Below are 23,963 nucleotides of genomic sequence, written 5' to 3' on the forward strand. Positions count from 1 at the left end.
AGCCTGGATAAGTGAGGACTGCACAAGAAAGAGAACAAATCAAACCAAATGTTAATTTCTCAAAAATATGTCCTCGAAGAAAAAGGCAGGAAAACATTGTGTGTAAATCACAGGTGATCTAAATTTCTCTGATTATTGGTGACAGGCAAAATAGATGACCTATATTAGTATATCTAAGGGAAGAGCAGACTGGATTTCAGAGTCCAGATCACGTGCCTACCAGATTTTCACTTTCAGAACAGTTACTGAGAAGCACATCAAGTGGGAAAACAAGCTCATTAACTTAATCAGTTTTTGATAGCATCTGACAACCTCCATCACTGCTCACTGAAACACTAACAGAGGCATCTGAAGGTTGATCAGGAGCAAAACAGACCTTTGTCATCACAGACATGAGGGGCCATGGCTGGGTTGTTCTTGTGACGGGAGAAGAACAGCATGAACTATTTGTTGCTTTTACTGTCTTGAAAGACAGTGTGGAAAGTGCCCCGTTACACTTCCCCCTATGCCCTGTAGCAGCTACCCTCTTGCTCATCCCAACACCTTGTTGGCCACACCCCCAAAAAATGTGGGTTTCCAGGACTTTGCCGTGGGTAACACACACAGCCAGGTAACTGCCATCTCGATCCAGGCTGCTGTTTAGTTTGCGCACTTGCAGCAACTCTGCATCTTTATATGCCATGGGTTCCTACCAAAAATAATGGCAAGCCTTAATGTGAGCCATCAAAGTGAAGCAATGAAATAAACACATGAAAGCAAAACATGTTGTTTGTCTTCTACAGGACATTGTTGATATGAAGAATGAATAAACGGTACTACGTAAACATTGTCTTAACCCTCTAGCAGGAGACTAAGGTTTGGCATTCAATGCCAAAATAGGGAAACCACAGTTGAACTGTCACACCGGCACGTCTCAAAACTTCACACAGAGCAATGGTAACACAAACAAGATACTGTTAATTTTAAGTTCACAAAAATCACAAGTGAATTTGGAAAGTAGAGAAGCAGAAAACATGACAGAATTCATGTATGTTGGCACTGCCATGAATGTGTCATGGTTTGAGCCAGGTTGGCCAATGATAAGACAACAGACGCTTTCCCCCACCTCTCGCTCCAAGGAAGAGGAAGAAAAGACAGACTTATGAGTTTAGAAAAAGCTAAACAACTTTAATGAAACATTAATAATAAAATAAAAAGGAAATAAGGAAATAGATACAATTTATATAAATATATACAAACCCATACCAAGCTCACAAGGAGATGTCACCGGCAGGCACTGAGAAAGTTCCAGACTGGACTCAGAGACGAATGGGAACCTCCAGGAACACACGGACTGGTATCAAAGCTAGACAAACTGACACAGCCCTTCCCATTGAAGAAAAGCCAACTGACCCTCCAGTCCCTCAGCTTTCATACTGAGCATGGCAGATGGGATGCAGTGCCCTTTTGGTCAGTTTGGGTCACCTGACCCACCCACTCCTCCCCACAGGTGCAGGCCCTCATGGGGTAAACAAGCAGGTCAGCTGGCCCTGATTGCCACAGCACCAGGTGTCAGCAATAGCCCGTCTCACCAAACAAAAAGTTGGGTCTGTTCCACCTCAAAGCAGGACACAATGTTAGAAGGGACAGTCATAAAGGCCCATCGGCAAGCTGTTAAGCACAGGAATCATGGAATGATTTGGGTTGGAAGGGACTTTAAAGATCACCTAGTTCCAACCCCACCCGCCCCCACCATGGGCAGGGACACCTTCCACTAGATCAGGATCCTCAATTTGCTAAGAACAAAGCCTTATCATCTATCTTGGCAGCAGCACCACCAGGCACCTGGGGAACACATAAGGGAGACTCTCCACTGGAAGGGATAATGTATGGCACCTGAGAAAGAGCATGCACCAAGACCAGGCCAGGGGTGTCAACACCTGTACAAGAGCAAGCTGCTATTTGAGGTTACAGGATATATTCCACTTCTATCATTTATATACATTTACTGTCCTTATTCTATTATTGTCTATATTCCAGAGAATACACCAAGCATTTCTGGGTTTTTGTTTGTTGCTATTAAAAAAATACTGTTGGCAGCCCTTTCACCTAAGATTTCTTGGTATTGGTGACCTATCTAAAAGTCAAACTCAAGAGTTTGTTTTCCTAATAATTTGTGATTTGTTGCTGGGTAGGTTGTTTTTTTTAATGTTTGGGTTTGGCAAAGATGAAGCTTGAGGAAATGAAATAAACAAACCCGACTAAGCACGTAATGCTACCTCTTCAAATAGTATTTTGGAAGATTAAAAAAATAGGATGCTGCAGTAATCATTGATTGTTTGCATTATCAGGTAGAAGAAAGGCTTACACTTTGTAAGCAAGACCTACAAAGCTTGGCCCCCACATTGCAAAGCCTCGTAGAAACCAAAAAGGAAGATGTATTTTATGTCTCAAAGAACTATGGATAAAATATGCGTGACAATTTAAGCTTGGGAGGCCCAGAAAAATTATTTATTTTTCCTGTCTGGGAAAGAGTTATTTGTTTGTTTAATTGTACTGTGCTTTTTAATAAGGAATGTTAAGGAATCTTCCATTGACAGGAAAAACAATGCAGTCCAAACCATTTCAGCAAGCATGCCTATTATTCACTGGATAGTATTATTCATATGACATGCATTGTATTTGCTGCAAACAGGAGAAACATTTGCTGTTTTGCTCAGCTGAACAGAGAACAGCTTCTCAGCCATGCTTTATCTATTTTTTTCAAATATTAAATATTACATCACTGCGAAATAAATTAATTGACCTGTGCTGTGAACAAATAAATTACAAAATTCAATATGCTGCTTTGAATTTGCAGCTCATTTCAGCAAGCCAGTTTTGCAGTAGCTCTAACATATGAGTTAAGTAAGCCTTTCTGACAGGTGTAAAAGCCTTTCATACCACTTGCAAGGTTATGCTAGCGAAATATGACAGAAAACGTGGACTAGTCACAATATCATATGTTCCGTATCAGCAAGTATCATAACAGAATGGCTCACTACACCAAATAAAATGTACTATGTGGTAAAACAATGGGTGTGCAGAAATAATGGCATAACAGATCAGGCAGGAGCTGGGGCTCTAATTTGGTGGGTTGCTTTGCCATAGGATTAACCCAGATGAGACCTCATTATCTGGGAAAAATAATATAATGACCTTATCCATCAGGAGCATTACACTATGTTTGGCTAAGGAGGGAGGAAGCAACTTTTATTTATTTGTTTGCTTTTTTTTTTAATGCTAAAAAGACTTACACAAGATTTTGGCAGCTTTCACATGCCTTGCCTTCCTCTGCCATCCTGTTCCATGCTCTTTCTCCAAGGGATTTTACCGACCTCTCTTCCCAGATGTTTCATATTTGAGGAAGTGTCATAAATCACTGCTGGAGCAGGAGACATTGCTGGCTCCGACCCACACAGTGCTCCAAATCCGAGTTTGATTTTGTTTTGCCTAATTAGTGGCTCACGCCCACCTCTTGGCTTATGTGTTTGCCCCCAGCTCATCCAGGCAATCCTCTGCATACTTCACAAAGAACATTTGAATGGCCTTGGCCAGGGGATGCTTTTGGTTGTTACCAAAGCTGGGTGACTCTGCCGAGCGCTTCCATTCAGAAGAACGACAAATGCTGGAAGGGAACTACTTTTCTAATCATAAGACTGAACAGCTGATGAGCCAAACATCTTCTAACTACTCACTTGTGCTCTGTGCTCTTGGAAAGAGCTCTATCCTGGAAAAAATGAGTCGTTGTGGAACTGCAAGCTGGACTTCAATCAGGGTCTCTGTGCTATGAGGCCAGCGCTGCATTTGGTATGTGATCCAGAAACTTCTGCAGAAGGTTCATGTGAATTACACATTGCCTCATGTTGAGAGTCAGGCAGCCAAAACATATTGTTCTAAACATCCTTGTTCACATGAACTTCAGCCACTATTTACTAGCATACAAGGAAAAAAAAAAAATTTAAAAAAAATGACATCAACACTGATCTAACGCTTCGATTTTTCACTAGGGACAGCTGTTTATACCAGTCTGCCTCACGTCCCTGAAAAAGCACAGCTTACCAGGACAGTTGAGGGCTGGCAGTAAGCAGAACTGAAAACCGGGTGGCTCAAGTTCCTCAAATCTGAATTAATGCAAACAAAACGTATTTTTTTCTGAATCCTTTTAAAAATAATAATAAGAAAAAGCCCTAGTAGGTCTTCAGAGAAAGAAACAAGAACAAGTGAGGTATCAACAAACACGAAATGAACCTACCAGGATAAATAAACTGGGGATTAATTGTTTTGCTCTATGACCATCAACAAAGTCTATCAGCTAGCATCTATTTCTAGAACTTCCAATTCAAATTACACCTAATGAGTTTACAGTACAATTTTTAAAGGGTCTCGCCTGAGTCATAAAGACTGAGGCAACCATTAAGCCCCATTTGTTAACAGCTATGATAACTACACTGTCATTACGCACACTGTAGGACACTGTGCTACACAAAGGACTAATGTTATTGCACCAGACTAGAAGCACTTTAAAGTCATCTTGCGCAACTAGTAACACGGGCAAAACACATTTTCTGATCATAAAAAGCATTCTGGAAATTGCTGAAAATCCTACATTCACATCAACTGTACATTTAGACTATTACGTTACTCTAGCATTTAAACAGACCACGTTCACCTGCCAAGTTTAGCTTTACAGTTTCTGTTAACTACAGTTATCAAAACACACAACTGTTGTGGTCACATTTTCATTTGGGTTTGATGATAGCTTCACCCTCTTACTCCCTTTAAATTACTTTCATTTGAGGCAGCAAATTCATCCCCTCTTCTTTTTTTTTCTAATGATATTAATTAACGTGTTATTCTTATTATAACTGTTCACTGAGTCTAGACAACAACATGTTGTGTCAGCAGATATGTTAGTGGAAGGGATGAAAACTGTGGAGCTAGACTGGAAGCTTGATGGGTAAGCAGAGCTTATCTAATTACAATTAATTTGTCACCACACTGAAGATTTGAAATTGAAATCTGCTGATCGCACTGTCATCTTAATGTATACCTGGCCAATGCTGAGAATATGAGAGATTATTCTAATTTACAGTGGTGTAGCTAACGTTGGATTCTGGGGTTTTGTGTCTTCAGTTCTAGAAAATCAGAGTTTCTGATAAAGCACATACATCTAAGATACTGTTAGGAAAAAGTAGCTTGATCTCAATCTTAAGATCTTTATCTTCCCGGTTACTTAAAGAAAATGAAATGGAACAATGACGCATCACAGGATCTTGTGGCTAGAAATCATACCCGAGTCCTTTGACAGCTCTTCTATATCAGAAAGGAGGTGTGTGACAGACAGAATTGGCACAAGGTAGTGAAGTAGTACTAGAGCAATGTTGAGAGGACTGGTAGAATGGATATTGAGTGATAATAATGCTACCCTACCACCTGGGTGTTCACCCCAATAAAACACATTGCATTCATATAGGTCTCATGTGGCTGAAAAATATATGGTTTCCGTTCAACATTTCACCCAAGCTATCCTCACAAAAGAGGATCCAAAGAAAGTAGATATATTCTACAGGATGCACTAGTTCATAGAGACAGATCAATCCCAGCACAGCATTCCACTTTGCACAGAAGAATATGAAAGACAGTTTAGAATTAAAAAAAAATAAAAATATCAAGTATCTGGAATCCCCACTTAATGATCAGTTTATATACAGCTTTAACTATGATATTGTGATACTCTAGATAAAAGGGGAAAATTAGCACACTTTTTTATAGGCTTAGCAAAAACAGAAGGAAAGAAAAACCTGGTCAAATCTGTATGTTGAAGGTAGCTTTTGTATTCTAGACAAAGAATTATCGCACCATTTGTTTATATGCTTCAGAATAAACAAGGCATCACCACAGGGATGAGTCCTTGTCCTCTCTTCCTTAACAAGTTACTTTATCATTATCATTTTCTGAAAGAATTATGTATAAAAGATTCTCTATGGATATTCATTTGGGGCCATAAGCCTAAAGAGATAATCACTTAATATAACAAACATCTTATATTAGAGTTAACATTTGACAGCATGTTCCTCTTAATGTTCAGCTAGTAACTACCAAAATGTCTCGGCTTAAAGAGGGACTTTCATCTGGAGGAGGACGATGGGAGGTGCACAACATCTAATGGCAGAGCAATGTTTTAATCCTCTTATCATTCACAAACCTTCTGTTTTACAATGTTTACTAGCTACTGTAGCGATTTCATTTCTATATCAAAGGCTTTCCCACATTTTATTATGACCTCTTCCTAGATGCTTCTGCCCACAAGGTTTTGACCTCTCCTACTTCCCAGTGGAGTCAACACCTATCTTTTAATGCCCCACAATTTCAAGTGATCAGGGTCTCAACTTGCTGTATGCTAGTGGTGAATTCACGTCTAAATGTTGAATGCTACTTCTTATGAAATTAAACTTCTATGCCAGACTAGTGACCTTCTTACTGGTTTGCTCTTACTCCTTTTAGTCTTACACTCTTACTGCCAGTGCAGACCATGGCACCCTGCTTCAGGCTTTCCTCAGACCACATGCAGCTTGTGAGCAGCCCTGGACCCAGGCATGTTGGTTATTCTGGGCTATATAATCCAACACTTCGACCCTCATTCATCATTTCACTGCAATTTGTTTTTAAGGCAGACACAAATATTGCAGGCTCAACAGCAGAATGGACTGAGAAGCTGCCAGACAAATAGTTTTCCTCTGAAAAATACCTTAATCCATTTAAATTAACACAAAACAATATAGTGGTTTCCACAGACCTTTCACCTCGACATTGTAATTTCTACTCAAAGTTGCACCAGGGCTAAGGGTGGGAGAGCAGCCGGAGGGTCAGGACACCCTCGGGGCAGTGGGAAGAGGTCAGGCTGGCCACTGATTCAGACTCAGAGCTCCAACTTGACTTTTCCATCCCTAAGTCAGCTGTTTGGACGGGGTGTTTCATTCTGGTGGTTATGACACTGTAACACTGCCAAGCTAAGGACAGGAAAGAAGCAGGTACAGAGAAAAATATTTTTTACTACATCAACACATGGTTGGAAAAGATACTTTTGCACACTCAAGTTTTTCTTCAGATTTGAAAAAGCAGCAGACTGTTTTTTCCCCTCTCTCTCTTCTCCCCTGCCTCCATTAAAAAAAAAAATCTTGGGTTTACCCCAAAACAGAATAGGTGAAGAAATCCTCAAAAAAACTTAACAGATGGGAAACCCATTTTTTGCCCTGTTTCATCCAAGAGTATTAATTCACTGCTGACTGCAGCTGACAGAGAAGTTGGACCTCAAAGGGAAAATAATGACTGGAACAGCACACCAAATGGACATAGGAAAGTACTAAGCAAAAGCTTATTTCTAACTTAAAATAATTGATGGAAGTGTTGTTCCAGCTCACACTGCTTGCTCACATGCATCTTCCAAAAATAAAATAACTAGTAAAAAAGAGACAATTTAGACACAAAAGAATTGTTCAGATATTTTGGTGTTTGGGTTTGAGTGTCTTCTGTTTGTTTAAGATGGATATCTGTAACTACACCTACTTATAATTGAAATATTTACAGACAAGAACATTTATGTTTGGGAATGGTCTGCATTTCTGGCTTTTTAATGATAGCCGAGGAAATAGTCCTTCCATTAGTTCAAACTCTGTATTGACACATGAGCTTTGCTATCTAACCAGTCAAAACACAACTCAGCTGAGCTGCGCAGATGTTTTAGCTGGCCCAAAAGGCCAAGCAATGTGATCAACATCCTACCACCTTAAAGTTGTTTCCCTGAGCATTCAAGCACACATCTGTACTGCATATTTCTTCTTTCACCAATGACATCCAATAAAAAGCAACTAATTTAACAAGCTTTCCAGTAGATACTTCAATATTTCACTGATGTCAAAAAGAAAACAGATTGTTTTTTAAAAAACACAGCTATTTAATATATCATTGCTGCTTGGACCTGGAAGCCAGGCATCAGACATGCAGCTTACAGAAGTCACTGAAACCAGGGAATAAAAATGCATTTGTAAAACAGTATATTGATTTTTTAATCTTTTTTTAAGGGTGTGTGGAATTTTCTCTGGGTGTAATTCAACATGCCTTTTCAAAGAAACATTTTCTTTGTGTGTTTAAATTGAGCATTTATCCTTTCAGCTGTTTGGGAGCCAGTGGCTTTGTGCCCTTGGTGTCCTTCATGCCATTGGCATGAGCTTTCCTCATCCATTTCATACCAACCTTTCAATATTGTGATCACCAGGGTGGAACTGAAGGCTTCCTCTTAATTGCACTGACTCCTGATATCATCGCACTTCCGTTGCAGTCCTTCAAAATGGACAAACTTTGAAGAATCTCTCAAATACTTAAACTTTCAAAACACTCTCTGTCTTCTCAGCTTGCAGTCATCACTGGTGCCAGCTGGTCTTGCCCAAAGACCAAAAAAACCCTTTTCCAGTAAACATGCACATTGCCTTCTCTCACCTTTTCTTTCATAATCCAATCCCCTCTTTTTTTACCTCCAGGTATTTCTAGAGCAATTTTGTCCTTTCCTTTTTACTATATGCCACCTATTAGCTGCATAACTTTACAGACCAAGATTTAAGTTTCACAGTGATTCTCAAGCACCTACAACTTCGGCAGCTGAGAGAAAAAATGGACTAATGGGGGCTAATTTGTCTGGCTGCCCATGCCAAAACCATAAAGACGACATGAAAATCAGAGAAATAACTGCGTGGACAGGTGGTCTGGTTCCAAAGAAGATGGTTCTTGAGTCCTACCATCTGGGGGAGCAACCATTTTCCATGTATAATAAGCTCAGTTATTTATTAAAATAAAAGTATTTTACAAAGGGAAAAGCAGTGTGCAACAAATACTAACTAAAACCCCCAGATCCAACAAAAAAGAAAAAAATCAAAGACATTTTAATTTCCCACATTTAATAACGTTTGTTCCCATAAGCATAAAGCATTAGTTCTTTCCCTTTACGTTAATTTGATAGCCATGATATTAAAAATACAATGATATGAGAAATGTATAGAGGGAAACACGCCAGCAAAAATTAAATTATATTGATAAACGATAGGAACAACTAATGGCATTCTCCAATTAGAAAAGTGACCAGCATTTTTTCCCCTTAATTTTTCAAAGATGTTTAGTATTAAGAATTCTTTATGATTTCCTGGGCAGACTTTTTGAAAATGTTTAATTAACCCCAAGATTTCCCCGTATCCTCCAGCCATTGGAAGCAGATATCTTGACAGCGGAAAATTATCTGCAAGTACTGAAGTGTTTAAGACTGGGAAAAAATGCGGAAGCTAGGTTGGTTGTGGGATACTGCCCTAGCCTTTCACCTTTGCTGAGCTGGAAAAAAAAAAGAATCTGTCTTAGGTCATAAGTCAAATGGGTTTTGTGATATGAAGGAGTCCCTCAGGAATGCAGGCAGAGAAATGAGGAATGAGAGAGAGAGAGAGACGCACAAGGACTCATAACCTACTTCTGTGTTGCTGTGAACCAGCTTCCTACTAAAACCTCACAAAGGCACGCTCCTTCCTACTGAATTTTACCTGGCTGCATCATAGGAAATTCTTGAAAAGTCTAAGCTTTCAATCACTGAAATCACACACACAAAAATAGTCCTTCAACAGTTTTTGGACCTACATGCCTCTTTTTTCAGCGGGTGAGCTCTCGGCATGGAAAACACTGGGTTAATTCCCCCCTCCCTGGCCTGTATAAACAGGCGTTTGTGTCCCATGGCCTGCAGTGCTCGGTGAGGTGACTCCAACAGCAGGGCCCCTGCTGCAGCCCTGGCAGGCTGTGCCACAAGCCGGCTCTCAGGAGGCAGGCCTTGGATGTCCAGCTTCACCTTCTTTCTCTTCAGTGAATCCTGTAACCCTTCATCTTACGTTCCTGAATCTTCCTCCAGGCTGGGTAGCCAAGGAACCTCCTATTCTAAACAATCCCTAGTAACTCAGTACAGCAGTAAAATACCCGTGTGCCAGGAGAACGGTGCACGTGGGATTAACTGAGCAGAGAGGTTTCCACTATGATACTTTTCCTTTCTGCAATAAGCACTAAAAAAGTGAAGCAAAGCCCATAATGTTTGCAGGGAGTAGCAGTGACTTTCTCTAGTCCAGCTCACGTAGCTGGAAGAGAAGAGAAAAGCTTTGGGGCACAAATTACATTTTCAGGACTCCCTGTATCATCATCACACTGCTGCAGCTACAACTGTATTTCTACTCCCATGATAAACACTAAAATATTTATGCATATTCACATGTGCATTCTGTAACTATGCATCTGCAGATACACGCATCACGCAACTGTGGAGCAGAGGCAAAGAGCTAGACACTGAGATTTTACAGGTAATGTGATAAACACATCGTACTACAGGCTTTGCATTAAAGGACATGTCCAAATACAGTTCTTTCCTCTGGCCACTGCACGCAGTGCTGAGGCTGAACATATTGCAACAGAGCTCTAGCAACTGTATTAAAATTATATTCTGACAAGTAATAGTACATTTTCACGAGGCTTTACACATGGCCAGGGGTTCAACCCTGCCATTAAAGAGAACAGTCAACCAGTAAATACCTCGTGCTGCTCTTCCCTAGCAGGAGTGTAATTACACCCCAGCATACCAAACCACTGTATCTTGTCCTTGCGACCTTTGTCCTTTAGGAAACCCACAAAAGAAAAAAAAAAAAAAAAAGGAAAAAAAAGACATGACCTGAAATTATTTTATCATCATTAAAAGCTGCACGGCTCTTTATTCTCTGGTATGGTTAGTCTCACACATTTCCACAATAATCTGCTAGCTTAAACAGAGCTCCTTGCAAATAACCTATTTGTATTAAGGGACGGTGTCAGCCAGAATTCCAGGGAAATAGTAAGAAAAAGTTAACAGCGCCATCAGTCAGATCTGCTCTTTGTCACGCCCTTCCAATTTTTACAGATTTATAGCTGCAATGCCACGATTTAAAAATAAAATAAAATAGCCTGATTGTGTCCTCTGCGAGAGGTGGGGAGAGCACACACAGACAACAGGGGAAGGCAACTGGCACATTGGGAGCCATGCACAACAGGCACATCTACATGGCTACACCCGGGGGTGTTGGTACAGCACAACCCCAGCCAGCTGGGTGCTCACACTCCAGCTGTAACCTTGGAAGGGGGTTTTGAAAATGAGATCATTTGCACTAAGAGGATTTTCAAGGTAAGTCAACGGATAGATTTGGTCTCATTTAAGACCAGAAAAGGCTATTAATCACACATTGGAACATTATGGCAGCAGAGACCATCCATCTCGGGAGGCACTTTGTATAATAACAACAGAGCTCACATAAATGTCCAAGAGCACTGCTCCACAGAGACAGGCTCCTTGAACTCTGGAGCTACCTACTGTAGCTATTTTCACACACCACAAAAAAAAAAAAAAAAAAAAAGAAAAAAAAAAAAGCTGGCATTCTTGCTCCAAGAGCATCCCATACTACTTTTAATCTGCTTCAAGACTTCGCTGCCCTTAGAAACACTGAACTCTCTTCTGTGTGAACAACCTGACAAGAAGCCAGGCAAAGGGCCACTCGTCGGTCAACAGGAAGTAAGCTGGGACAAAAGGTCCAAGTTGAGGAATGCTTCTCTGGGCTCTCTGTCGATGTGCAGCCTCGGCAGCCTGCGCCTGGGCCAGAGCCAGCATAAAAATGTACTCCGGGTAACTGTGGGCTTTGATTAAAAAGCCACAGTGCTTAATAACAAAACCTGACTGGAGAGAGAAGAGGACCAAAAAGGAAAGAGTCGAGGTTATGAAAAATAGCTCATGCCTTCAGGCTTATTTTAAAAATGTGTTTTATTGACTTTTTACTCGATTAAAGGATATTCTTATTCTCTCCTTAGATACTATCCACCGCTTCATACTGCACATCAATAGATGGTGAACCAACGCAAAAGACTTCGGTAAAGAAATCCAGAGCCACTGCGTGAACGAGTTCATGTTTCTCTCAGCATCTCGGAAAAAATGAGCTCTTGAACTATTCGGAAATCCCATTAAACCCACACATGGATAGAACTAATTGCATTTCCAGAACGTCTGTGTGTGCACGGACACTAAATACTAAGTATGTGTAGATCCAACTAGTTTCTAAGCAGTTCTGAGTTAACTGTTGTGAAAAGCACAAGCTTCCAGGCATCTGAACCAAGTGGCATCACCAGTGCCAAAAGATGTTTGTTCACTGAAAAACCTCCAAAGTGGGACTTTGGGCAGACATATGAGGGCTCTTAAGATATCACAACAGGTGTTGAAAATTAGCTGCTCAACCACAAAATCAAATCACTTACCTCACTTGCAATAGCCTTTTATACATACAGAGAACATGTAAACACGTCTCTTGCGTAGGAAGATCTGTCTGTAGCCATCCCTGCAAATTTGCTCTATTCAGCCTTGGGGGATTCAATTGGATGTGTATCTTTTGTTTTTTTCCTTTTTCCTTCCCCTTTTAAAAAAGCTTCTGATTTTCCTTTGCACATAAGGAAGAAACACTCTTAAAATGAGACTCAGAGCTCAAATATGACTTTCTAAAACAGGACTGTGGATTCCTCTCCAAGTAATTTTAACTGGATGACTAAAAATTTCAACTGAATTATTAAAAATAGAAAGATTCTTTTTCCTTACTGCCAGAAAATTGCCGAGTGCCCTGAAGTCAGTTGGCTTTAAAAGTATCACTAATAAATAAAAAGAAGAAAAATAATTCACAATTTAAAATTCCTCATTACCATTTTAAATTTTGATGGGAAATCTTTTCCATTACATTACATGGTATGTTTTTAAAGGCTTTTGTATTCAAAACATGGTTAACTGGTTTTTCTTATAGTTTAGGATGAAACTGAAGTAGCGATACAGGAACAACTTCCCATCCATCATCTGTTTGGCTACCTCCTTTCCAAGTTCTCACTTCATGAAAAATGCAAAGCAGCCTGCTACTCCTTTGCTGAAGGTAACCTCATAAATTACTTGCATTTACCCCAACGTACTGGGTGGTGCATGGGCCTGAACAGTCACTGAGGAGCATGCAAGAACTTGCCACCTTACAGTAACTTGGTCATATGAGCCTTCACTCCCTCTCTCCTTCCTTTGTTGACCTTGTCATATAAATAGCAAGAATAAAAAGTGGTAAGAAGAGATTTTGCAACAAAAGTAATCTAATATGATGCTTGGGTCATACTGGGGACATACTTATAACTAAGAAGGGTAATGACCACCTGGCAACAGCTTTGAAAAAACAGATGCTGGAGTTGTGGTACCAAAGTGAACACCACTATAGGAGCACCAAAGAGCAGATCTTACTGCAATGCATGAAGCGGAAAGTGGTGCAAAAACCAACTAAAATAATCCTTCCACTATTCAGTTTGGTGGTTTGTGCCCATTTATGAAAGCCATATTTCATGATGAACTGGTTAAGTCCAGAGTAGAGGAGAAAAATAATTACAAGGCTAGATAGTATGAGCTAAGAGGAAAGACTGAAATAACTGGGGTCAGTTATTGGAGAAGGCAGAAGAGAGACAGGATAACAGTCTTCTGGCAAATTAACAGTTGCTGTAATGTGTAAAGGCAAAACTATTTTTCCATGTTCATTGGGAACAGTAGCCTAAACACAGCAAGGAAAATAGATTAGATGTCAGAAAAAAGCCTGTGGGTAAGCATAGCATGCATTGCCTGGGAATGTTCAGCAATCCAAATCATGGAACTTTTGGGGGATAGGATGAAGGAATAACTATAGGAAATAAATCAGATATTGTTAAGCCTGCTTTAAGATGAGGCGGGTAGGCTACGTAAAATCTTACCAGCCCTATCTTCTATAAGTAATATTTTTATAGAGTCCCATTTTAATCTCACTTGTAACTGCAGAATTTACGCTAATATTACACTGAATATCTCTCACAACAACAGGTTTATACTACCTAGCTGTCATTGATAATTTGAAGCCAGTAATAAATATGTTTTGTAACTAATGAAACATTATACATATTAAGCTAACTACCAGATGAAGAAAGACTGCATATTTCATTGCAGTATTTTTTCACTTCTAAGGTCACCCACGTTTTTCTCATGTTAACCTCTGTAAATTATAAAACAGATTAGTGTTCAAAAGCTTATGTATGAAATGGATGTACAAATCTCAATTTTATAAAAAAATATTGCATCGATATAAATTTTGGGCTATTCAGACAGTCAGTCGTTACACAGCTGGCACTTCCGTTGCTTTGTCGGTTACAGTCCCTTTGAAATTATGTTCATCTCTCCCTGTAAAAGCTTTCAGAAAACTTGAGAATGGTTTCTGATGCCTTTTATTTTCAATGCCCAGTAACGACACCCATGGAGGACACCTGCTTCTACCTTCTGGACAGAACTTTCTGCAATTTTAATTTGACTGGTAGAAAATACTAAACTCCAAAACTTCATGATAGCACTAGCCGGCTCTGTCATACTGACTTGCCATAGTCATCCCCTCTAGAAGTCAGACCTTCAGACAGATTTATTAGGAAAATCTGAAAGAAATTCTGGAGTGCAGTGTCTGAAACACAAGGAACACTGATTTTCTGTTTCCTTCTTTTGTGTGTTTTGCATTGTTTTCCCTCTTGTTTGTTCATGTGTTACACTGTCAGGCACATTGGAAATAACCAGAAGATATGACCCAGATGTCAGTGCATTTGTAGTGGAAAAAGGCAATTTCAGAGTCTAGTGCTTAATAAAATTTTTGCATGATTTCCTACAGCTGTTATCCATGTGTTATTTCAGGGTAACTGAATCACTGCACTGTTAAAGAACTGAAACAAACATGCAAAACATGCCGAAAATGCAAATCCACAAGTTGCTTTAATGTGGGATGCAAGCGTAACAGAGCATTTGGGGCTAGCACTGATAAATAACCACTATGTTATCCTTGCCACCAGATTCTGGATTCCAAAACCAAAAACCTACTAAACATACGTATTTGCTGAATGTAATTATAACATCCTGATTTAGTCACTGGAGTCCCTTCTTTCCCTTAGGTTTAATCCTGTTTATTTGTGACATGATGTGGGTTCTCATTACACTCTAGAATCTAGAGAAAAACAAAAAAAATCTGGTTTAAAAGAAAAGCCAAATAGAAATCCTTCCAACTGAACTGTGTGTCCAGTGATCCTAAGGGCCACAACAGTGTGTAAATTTCAGATTAAAGTTTTAGAGCATTAAAAAAAAAAATAAAAAAAATCCAATTCTTTTGAAACAAGAAAGAGAACAGCCATTGGTTTGCCCTGTGTTATGAGCAGGGATGTGATCACTCTTTATTATCTACGCTACCTTTAAATAAGGAGCATTTGCCCCAGTCTGACATGCAACAGCAATATAAGTTCAACAAGTGTTGCGCTGACCCTAAAAAATAGATGAAAACAAACATCCATGCTTATGAATACACTGCTACTGCACTTGGGTGGCCATCTGCAAGAGAAGAGATACTGGGACCAAAGTCTCCTCTGGTATGAATCCAATGACCTCAAAGTTACACCAAGACCCACTTGACCACTGCACTTACCAATACACATCGGGATTTTTAAATAAAAACATATCTTGGGTGAGAGATTTCCAGAAACAGATGCACAAAGCCTTAGAAGGGTTTTGTACACAGCATGGTGTAACCGAGTGATCCTGTCCAGCAAAACACCGGAAAAGCTCATTAATCAAGAGCCAAAAGCCCACACTCTGGATTTTTTTGTTTATCTTTGTATAATTTGTTTACATAAACTTTGCACAATATTTTTCAACCCACTGTTCCTTTGGTATTTACTTATCTTCCTAGGAAAAGCTTCCTGCCAAATAAATAATTAGAAAATAGATTTTCCCCTTCCTAATTATTAATTATTGCCAGTAGTAAGAGAGTATATTTAAAGAGATTTGATAGTCAAGAACAGCCTACTCTGATACGTTCTTCAGCAGTCCCACAGCATTCTGATAAAAATATAGCATTAAATCATTACAGGCTTATGTACAGGCAGATGGCTGAAAAGACTGTTCCAGGTATGAAATACTAAACTGTGATTTAAGGTGGCATTTCTGGAGGGAAGGAAATTTTTCAGCATTTTGGTTGAAGTGGGCTGCCTTGTCTGTAAAAGCAGGCAGGGTTTAACAGAGCATAGAGGAAGGGATAGTGAGTTAGCGAGAGGAGAACCAATTGCATACCCTGCACTTTAGAAAGCAGCCAAGAATTCATGTCAGTAGAGCAAGGAGTAGCATCCGGATCAACAGAGAATCCCTACTGCATCTCAGAATCATCCTTCCATGCCCAGAGCCCTGGCTGTAATCCTAGGTAAGCACTGACAAGGCTCCTCTCATGCTTCAGAGCAGAACACAGGATCCTTGACCTCCAAATGCTCTGCCACTGCCTAAAAAAATTTTTATAAAACCACTGGAAATGCCTGTGTCATTGGAAGTCATTAGGGATAGAGATCTGAAGGTCCGCACGGAAATGGTGACCCTTAGGACGAGTCGCTATGGGTGTTCATGACAGAACTTGTTTTTCTCTTTTAAAATACCTTAAATAATCACTGAAAAGACACCTTTGAAACAGGTTTTGTTGTTTAAAAAAAATGGTGGCCTATCAACAACAAAATAACACACCCCCAAAACCAGCTGCTTCACATTCCGTTCATCAATCTTTTGGTTGCTTATGTCAAACATTGACAGGTTTAATGTATTGAGAGATAGGAGTTTGTCCTTGGCTCTAGTAGGAGGGAGGAAATGAGGGCTGAGCACCAACCCTCAGCACACTCACTGAAAAACCTTAGGAGTAAATTGGGGCCTTGAAAACATTCATCCTCCTGCGCCCTGGGATCACCCCATGCAGACACCACTGGAGACGCAGATGTGTGTGTGCATCACCCTGAGCAAGGACATAAATAGCCATCCCTGAACTGGAGCACCTTCTTTTGGATACACTTTGGGCAATGCAAGAGTAACAGGCATAAACCCCAGCACTATATCCTGGGCAATTCCAAAATCTCTCCTAGGCTTTGTTTAAAAGAAAAAATGTAAAATCTGTCTATATAAATGCACATACCAGAATGTTGTGCATTAACACGCAGCAAACAGCCTTGCAAATGCAAGCCCACACTAAGCAGCCAAATAGATTTCTCTAATTTCTATTGTGTGGGCAAATCTGAGGAGTGCCAAGGAAGTACAGGTATCTTCAACAGATACACATGTTCCGTAAGTCACAAAGGTCTTGAAAAGAAAGGCTAAGAGCGAGTCATACCACCTCTCGCCTGCTGAGAGCTTACAGAAGGGAGAAAAGAGGAACAGGTGCTGAGTGTTATTGTCCTAAACCATCCCCACACACTGGAAAATCAAAGGCGCTGATGATACTGAATTAGGAGCTGTGCTTCCTAATGATAGTTTTGCACAGAGTTGGGGAAACTATCTGATCACAACTTGTACTGGAACTTTCTCTGTCTTGCAGTGTCCCAGAAGCAAATGTGTTTACCCTGGCAAACCACTGGTTAAAGAAAAAAGGGCTGCAAGGCTGAGCTCGAGTCCTGCTTCCCCGCAGAACTGGGAGCATCTCTGGCACTTTTCAAGACAGTCCTCGCTTTCCTTGGGGCTGCTTCCCCCCAGCTACTTTCCAGCTTGCTACAAGAATCAGGGCAAGTTTGTTCCCATGCACAAACCCCTCAAGATAATTTGTTTGAGAAAGAAAGGCATCAGGACAACTGCAAAGACAGCAATCATTCCTGTAAGTCTGTAATACCAACACATGAGCCCCTCTGGTGCTGTAGAACACGCCAGTGTTGCATGTCAGGTTCAAAACACTTTCTCCTACACATGGTTTACATTATTAATTATTAAATTCATGTTAAACACAAGATTGAGAATATTTTAAACATTACCAAAACCTGGTCATATTCCCATCCTTACATTGGGCACCGTCCCCCAGATAAAAAGGAAGGTTATGTTCATTCTCTGGTCTTGGTCTTCTTTAGCCTAGGAGATGCAGTGACTAGACTATTGTGCAAACAGCACCTTCAGCCACCCACCCTTCATCAGATTAGGAATACCTACACCTCATTGAGAAATACCAGTGGTGTGGTCAGTGTCACAGCCTATTTACTGAAAGACTGTCCTGATTCTAATGTAAGCAGGGCCTACCTTGGCTAAGATAGGCAATAGGTTCAGAGTTAGTCAACTCAACCACCAACTCAACTATGACATGGTCACCCAGGAGGATAATAAAAAGCAAATGTTACTTTCAAGATCCTCCACCTTCTCTGGGTATTATATATGGTCAACCAGAGGGAGAACATTGACCTGGAAAGTCTGCTCTACCACACACTTTATTTAAAAATTCTGTAAAATGGGATTAACGGTACTTCTCCCACATCCTGAGGTATTGGGAGATCAAATGTATCCAAGACTGTGAAGCACTCTGGTACTTCAGCGATGCAAGCCATGAGGAATCCAAGATAGACAGATAATCCTCATTTATACCAGATGGGAAAACTCTGAAGCAGAGAGAAGTTAAGCAACCTGTCACTCAAAAAAAATATGTGGAGAGTGCCGCAAAGAGAATTTCATCCCCCTCTCCCCAGTACTTCAGACATTTGAAACAAGCTTCGACATGAAGAATATAACTGGCAATAACAGCATGGGAGACATGTGACTAGCAGATTCCCGACTACATAGCCCAATGAATATAAAACACCCTCGCCTCTATCCCGTCACTGGTGTTAGCTTATATCACTGCACAGAATGACTGAACGCAGCACGACTCTACTCCTTTTGATAGCCATTGTTTAAGTCAGTCAAGGGAAGAGCTGTCTGTCACTTCCAATCCTTTACTATGAAAGGTGGCAGCATCAGTTCTGCCTCCATCCTTCTGCAGGTTCTTACACCTCTGAGAACCGAGGGGGCTCGCTACTTCCAAGCAACTTTCACGGCAACGTAGCAACTAATAACAATGGAAGAATGACTCTTGATTTCCACTGCCAATGCCCTTGTCTGGGTGGTTTCAAGAAGAGTTATCAGCCAAGGAATAGCAATTTAGAAGCCGTAAATGCGGGGACAGAGATGCCCGTGGGATTTGTGTGTGTTAGCTTTGGTTGCAACAATAGATTAGGAAATCAGATCAAGAGCTACACACCCCAAAAAAAAAAAAAAAAAAAAAAAAAAAAAGAGGAGGGAGAAACCGAAGTTAGACTGATAGGAACTGCTGCAAACTCTGCACTTTAAAGAAAGGTCTCTGATAAGAAGATACTCGCAGGCTAAGGGAGTTTATACCTCCCACATTCAATCACAGCAATTACACAGCTACAGTTCTTCCCATGTGCAAAACAGCCACGTGTGGTGATTTAAACCACCCAGGAAATCAACACTTTACAGAAAGATTGTTTTTACTACTTAATACTCAAATGAGAATTCAAGATTTTTCAAAAGTTTTTACAAATCAGAAAAAATGTATTGACATATCTTGTAAATGAATAAGCACCAATATTTCACCAGAAATTTTATTACAAATCTCTTCTAGGATGTCCAGATCAAAACAACAAATTTTTTAAAAAATGAGGAGAGCTGTAAAAATAATTTCTTTATAATATTAATAAATAATTTGCAGCCATTTTTTTGTGACAACACTATCTCAGAACTCAATTATGTGATTAGGTAAGAAAGCAGCCTACTTACATATAACGTTTTATGTACAACCTTACATCACATATACCTATATATTTAAGCTTTTCCAGGAACAACATAAGCATTCCAGTCAGTCACTTAAAAGGAAATACAGTTGTCTGAATTTTTTTAACTATCAAAAACCTGTCATTCTGTAACATTACATTCAGCAGTTAATCTGATTCTCTCTGGAAAAAACGAAGTGCCGAGCTCATCGAGTTTAAATTTAAACCAACAAAGTACCACAACCAGGCTCCTGCTTTCTGGTGGCAAATGCTGATGGAATACTCTTCTCCCTTCAAGACTAAAATGTATCTCACATTAATTTAAATGGTACTTTCCATGAATACTGACAGCAGTGAAACTCACTGCGTACAAATATTAATGGAGAATGACCACAAAGATGTATGGCCACAACAAACACATTATCAATTCAAAGCATAAGTGTGGGAACACATCTCTGAGTGTTTATCCAACACTACTACTAGATTTTTATTTACCTGAGTCACTGTAGCTATTATCTTCATGAGGGATAATGCTACATATTCTTAGTAGATACATTTGGAATTCTCACAGTAGTTCTAGCAGCTTGCATGGCCAGAAATCAGTACATTTCCTACAATTGTGCAATATGAAAAACATGGAATTAAGGGCACCATCTCCATTTTTAAACTCAAGTTTTCTGCACGGGATTTTAAAATGCAGACTATATATTTATATTTATCGTGTTTTTGGTTTCCCTCATTACACCAATTAATGCAGTCTTTTTCTGGTCTAAATGGTTTTATGAATTCTTTACCTCCTGGAGACACTTTTAAAAAGAGTTTTGTGAGATGCACATGAGGCAGCAAAGAAAACTCAGAAGGTTTAATCCTAGCTTTGCCAACACTTCCCTCAGTAACTGTGGATAAAAGACAACCTCCCCCTCCCTCCTCCTGTAGCTTCAGCTTCCATGAAAGGATCTCAAAATAGACTAATAGACCTCCTGTGAGGAGATAGTAAATTCATTAAACTATTTTAAGGAATAGACATTCTGACTATTAATAATTTAGTCCCATTGCTGATCCATTTAAATACAGACACTGCAAAATCACTTCACATGTCTATTAACTACAATCTCTCAAGCCAACAGTAGTCCATTATTCATGACCGTTCTCCAGTTAGAGCTTACAAGTTGCTCCTGTTGTGTGAATTAGGGGTCTTCCATCACCTCTAAGGTAAGGACTAAGAATGCATGACTTCAGAGTATCCTTTCAGAGTACTCCTTATTCTTAATTTTCCTGCTTACCATTTACTATTGGCTTATAGCAGTTTTCCTCAGGCCAAGTAGTATCATCACTGCTTTCACAGAGCTAGGCTTTTCCTCCTAATCAATCTTATCTTAGTAACATGGTCCAGAGAGGATTTCCTCTGTGTCAGGTGGCAGAAAACCACAGGTAATATTTTGATAGAATGATTAAGAGAAAAAATAAAGTCCTGTGGAACTTTCAAATAATAATTTACATGACTTCTTGCAGAAGAAGTTGGCCAACATATCGTAACAGCCACAGTCTCTAGCAGTGATTTGTTTTTTCCAGGCAAAGCTCACATCATTCCTGCTTTTTGTGGTGCTATATACCATATTTGCCAGATGACAAGGACATGCTCTTTCCAGCCTTTATTTGCTCATCGTCTGGGACTCGGGCTTGGGTTTTTTGTTTGGAGTTTTTTTGTTTATTTTTAATATGATTGGTAATGCATGACGGTACTGTGCTCCCTTTGTAACTGGAGGGCAAACTTTTACATGGAAAATTTATCATAGGTGCTCTTTTTGGAAAAAGAAAGAGAAGAAATGATGGTTTGGTCAAGATTCAGATGACTAATGACAGACTAAGCATTTGTTTCATTAGTGACTTGCTTAAATTTACTTGCACTGGCATGTTATGTCTAGGACACAGATCATAATAAAAAGGGGGAAAAAAAAAAGAGGGAGGGCGGATGTGAGAGCTGTCTCCAAATACATGAGAGAATGTAATTAAGTAACAGAGAGTCTGATTATTTGTATTACCAATAAAAGGCACAATAGGAAAGAATGGCCTTTACAATGTTTAGAAATCACTCCAGAAATAGAGCTGATTGAAAAGGCTGATTGAAATCAAGACTTTTGAAAGGTTCATGCCAGGTCACCCACATATACAACACATTTCAAAAATCATCAAATTCTTAAAATCACCTATGCCCTAAATAGTTATTAAATAGGACTTTCTAAGCACATTTAAGAAGTGTCAGTCTGGTTTTATTTTAAATCTGATCATAAAAACTACAAGCAATCTTCCTCTGGAAAAAAAAAGCCCAAGAAAAGGCAAACAAAAATGGTTTAAGGGCACTGATATATAAATTCCCAGTTTAAAATGTCACTCACACACTTACCTGGGGTAATGCATCTTGTTCTGATCACTTTGATATCAACAATTTGTAAACAAACCAGAAGGTTCGTTCACTGATGAACAATAACATTGAATAGAGGTCAGAAGGAACAGTTTTACAAGGAAAGATTGCTGGAGCTAAAATATATCTGTTGGGCTGAGTAAATACAAGGAGAGAGGAATGCATTTTAACATTGACTATAATATTGAAGGGTATAAAGCAAAAACCAAAGAGGGAGATGAATTAATTAGTGGTGCCCAGAGGTAGGGGAGGAGGAATAATGAAGAGTTGTGGGATTAAATTAGGAAAAGCAAAATTTAGGCTGAGTATAAAGCAAAAAAAAAAAAAAAAAGTACTAATAATGAGTTTTATTATTTTGGGAATTAGTCTCTCAGGTGAAATGATGGAAACACCTGCCTAATATTTAGGACTTTTAAATGTAGGTTGCACAAAGGCATGATACACAAAGTGTGCACAAAGGCACATGCACTTTGGGGAATATAACGGCGCTGGTGGGGACAGAAAGGGCGGATGCGGCCACATCCTGTCACATCCCTATGACGGCGGTACAACTGCCAACATCCTCTTCCAGAACTGCCCAAAAACACAGCCTACACCCACATCAGACCAGCTCTGCTGTAGAGCACTGCCCACGTGAGAAAGAGATGGGCACGTGCACCAGGGGACAGGCACACGGGCAGGTGGCAGAAGTGGTCGACCCAAGGTAGTCCCAAGCACAGCAGAGCAAGGACACATCAGCACACCTGGGCTTAGTTCCCAATTCCAGCACCAACTCTCTTTGCCTTCCACTGCCTTCCTTAGCGTGCCCTTACCTACCACAGGCAAAACAGTTTTAAGGCACCAGGGAAAGAAATCCATAAATAAAAATGTAAAACGTTGTTGTAATTCAAGTATCTTATTACTTTAGAGATTAGCTAGCCCTTTTTAGTGCTGTCTGGAGTGCATAAGGCAGTTCAGAGGCACGACTGCTATTGCTGCTGCCTCTTCCTTTAGTTCATGAAGGCCAAGCCAGGCAGCTAACCCCACCATAAACCAAAACAAAGCAGCCCTTCAAAAATCACTGCAAGTCAAAAATGGCACAGTGAAGTTGGCAATCTGAGTTCTTGTTTACAGCAGTTTTCCCGCTATTTTAAGTGGGAATCATCACCCAAACCTGCTCTAACGTTTTTGGGGTTTTTACTGCGCCTATCTCACATAAAAGCAAAAATCAGCAAACGCTTTGCAGGCAATTCAGAGAGCACTGCAGGGATCACAACTGCATAAACAGTTTGTGCCTAATAGCGGGCAGGTCATTCACCCAAGTGAAAAAAAAAAAAGGAAGGGTTAAATGCTGCAGCTTTATCAGGAAATTTGAGGCTTTAAACTGGAAGCAATTTGTTCAATGGCTATTTTGACCATAGAACTTCCTAATCTCAGTTCCCATAAAGTTTGGCTTGGAGCCAGCCAGAATGGTTCGTTTCAGCTGCACAGATATCTTCCACAGAGGAAATAAAAGGATTTCAAACCCCAGAGTCATTTCCTTTGGTTCTCGGCTCATTCAGAAAAAATGTCCTTTCGGTCAGTGATATCTCCAACTTAATTCCTGCAGCATGATTTGAAGAAAAAAAAAAAAAAAAAAAAAAAAAAGAGTTTAATATTTTTCCTAGAACTTTTTTTTTTTTTTTTTTTTTTTTTTTTTTTTTTTTTTTTTTTTTAAAAAAAAAAAAAAAAAAAAAAAAAAAAAAGTCTTGATGGGAAACTTTTTCTGCAGGTTTGGAAGTGAGCCCTGTAAGCTCTTTGCCAGTTGGTGTAAAATACCTTCTTTCCTCAC

The 23,963-nt window shown here is 39.7% G+C and overlaps 1 protein-coding gene across 6 annotated transcripts in view; it reads right to left on the bottom strand.

The window, feature by feature from the left end:
• The window catches only part of RBMS3 (RNA binding motif, single stranded interacting protein 3), a 723,594-nt gene that overhangs the window by 283,193 nt on the left and 416,438 nt on the right, over window positions 1-23,963 (bottom strand). The gene's annotated exons all lie outside the window — the stretch shown is intronic.

Source organism: Calidris pugnax, unplaced genomic scaffold (genome assembly GCF_001431845.1).
Source record: "Calidris pugnax isolate Ruff unplaced genomic scaffold, ASM143184v1 scaffold11, whole genome shotgun sequence".
Classification (NCBI taxonomy): domain Eukaryota; kingdom Metazoa; phylum Chordata; class Aves; order Charadriiformes; family Scolopacidae; genus Calidris; species Calidris pugnax.